The sequence below is a fragment of the Penaeus monodon genome, unplaced genomic scaffold, assembly GCF_015228065.2.
Source record: "Penaeus monodon isolate SGIC_2016 unplaced genomic scaffold, NSTDA_Pmon_1 PmonScaffold_14772, whole genome shotgun sequence".
In the NCBI taxonomy this organism is placed as follows: domain Eukaryota; kingdom Metazoa; phylum Arthropoda; class Malacostraca; order Decapoda; family Penaeidae; genus Penaeus; species Penaeus monodon.
The window spans coordinates 1-2,500 of NW_023643901.1; the positions used below are offsets into that span (position 1 = coordinate 1).

A 2,500-nucleotide genomic window follows, 5' to 3' on the forward strand; every position below is an offset into this window, starting at 1 on the left:
AAAATAAAAAAAAAACTACATTCCCTTAGCTTCCTATAGTTCCATGGTGAAAAAACATTCAGGGTTTGGTGACGACGTAATCTCGGCGTGCGCAGAGGACGCGGGAACTCAAACCTCAGGTCCCCTTTCCCAAAGTCAGTTCGAGGCTTTCTTGCCCCAGTGAGGGCCCGTGGAGCTGACGTTGACGCCCCGACCCCTGCCTTCATGAGACCCGCGGGGGAGTAAATACAGGCGATCAGTGCGTTGGACCAATTCTTCTCAGTTCCAAAATGAGTAATCTTGTGCGTCGGCATTTCTTTACAACGAACTTAGGTAAAGACAACAAATATACTAAATCATGTCTGAAAACTATTTAACCAAAAATACTTCTAAAATATTTGACGAAATTTGGATAAGATAACATTTCAAAAAACGAATGGCTAGGCTGAGGTATGAAAAGTTGTTGCTGAAAGACCCCATGGGTTACAAATCCAATTAGAAACTTACAAATACGATTTTGTTTAAGACCAGAAGTGTGTTATGAAGCTACAGCAAATCGTGAAAAAAACTGTCACAACGCCCTGATAAGCAAGTATATCTACAAAATCAGAATTATTATATAATTAAAAAAAAAAAACTTGATAACATTCAGGAAACGACACTGTGGACTTAATCGAGAAAGACTTACGCATGAGGGGGTGTGTCATAGGAGGGTCCCAATGGTTTGTAGCAACTGTCAATTCGAGACCCTCGTCAGTCAGTTGCTGAGGCAGATCACAACTGCAGCGTTTTTTAATAAGTAAAATCGTCTGTTGGTGATTTCGAAATAGAAAAACTAGCGAGAAAAAGGGGAAAATGATCTGGCCAGAAAATACTATTTCAAAGTTTTACATACTCTTTTTTGGTGGGGATGCAGCATTTTACCCTCTGACCACAGATTGAAAGATATTACGTGCGATGAAGAAGAAAAAAAAAAAAAGCTATCATAGAAATGAAAATGAACATAATTCGATAAGGAGACCTAATAGTTAAATATAACCAAACCTTGCACCCTGGAAGTTTTTCGGCGAACTTCCTGACGGAGGCCATGCAGGAGAAAGTCAAGGTACGCCAATTCGACAGTTCCGCCGCTCACATTGCCCTTTAGCCCCTTCAGGATATCATCTGTAAGAACAAGACAATCATTCCAACAGTTTCTACACACATTCTCTTTTCAGTTATCCAGTATATCTCAATCAATGACAAGTTTTTTTAAAATTTTTTTTCTTATTTACTTATTATTTTTATTTTTTTTTTTACATTTGCTGATTTTCTTTACTGACGTACCTCTAGCGACGTTTCCTCTGACCAAGCTCCTGCGGCGATGCGACGGTACGCCTCGAGTCAAACCCGTTCTCGAGCCGTTTCTACCCGATGCCCATGGAGATAAAGTAAAGAATGAGATTTACCATGCACATAAAACCTCTTTTGTGTTATTTGTTTATCTTTCCAAACATATATGATTTCTCAAAGATCACAAAACTCATATGATTTATACTGAAATGTCATATGCCTTTTGCAGCTTATATTTCCGTTAATAAATGTTAAAGGCATCAAAATAGACTGTGATTTAAGCACACAAACGTATAAAATTATATGTCCTAATATAATGCTCACATAGCCCACAAAAACTCAAAATCTCATCATTACTGAAACCTCAGAAAACCAACATTTAAACACCGTCACAAATAATAGATAAATAAAAACATAAATGAATGAAAAAAATAGAATCTCACCTTTGTTGGCGCCGGTGATGATGACCGTCTTGCCGTGCATCTTTGACGCGTCTCGGCACCAAGGGTATCTTAAACGATTACGCCCCAACACGACTCCGATCACTGCCCACCACACGAACCCTCCGGGGAGGAACCACCAGAAACGTTACAGGCCAGAAGATGCTCTCCGACAGATAGTCAATCGCACCTGCATTGTCTTTCACACTATCTTCTCTGCTTCGGTTCTGTTTTGGAGAAAGATTAACGTTTTTTTTTTTATTAAATCATCATCGTTTAGCGATTTTTTTTGAACAGTTTACCTTTTATTTTTGATATCATTTTCTCTTTCTTCGTGTATCTTTCACTACTCTAACGCAAATGAAATTATACTTCATTCACTCCAAGGAACCCCACGCAGACTACAGAAGTGTTTTGCGATGCGTGGATACCAGTCGGCCACTAGACTCAGAACTTTTTAACGGGCGAAGAAACCGTGGGCTCTGGGGTATGATATCGCTTCATCTTCACTGTAAGCACGGATGATGATGAACATTTCTCGCTTTGGGTCTTCTCTAGGAATGTTTGGCGTTAAGTGTAGTGTGTGGAAAGCAGGGGAGGTAGGAGAGGGAAGGCAAGCCGCATGTCCGACCAGATAAACAAGCTTCATTACCAATGAGCCGTAATTTTGTATAACGTGTTAACATCCAATAAATAGAGTGATTTTGTTTTTATTGATATCGTTTACAACGTTAATATATGAATGTATA

General features: G+C 39.2%; 1 pseudogene; it reads right to left on the reverse strand.

Moving 5' to 3' along the window:
* Positions 1-19: 19 nt before the first annotated feature.
* The window catches only part of LOC119569388, a 4,824-nt pseudogene continuing 2,343 nt past the window's right edge, over positions 20-2,500 (reverse strand).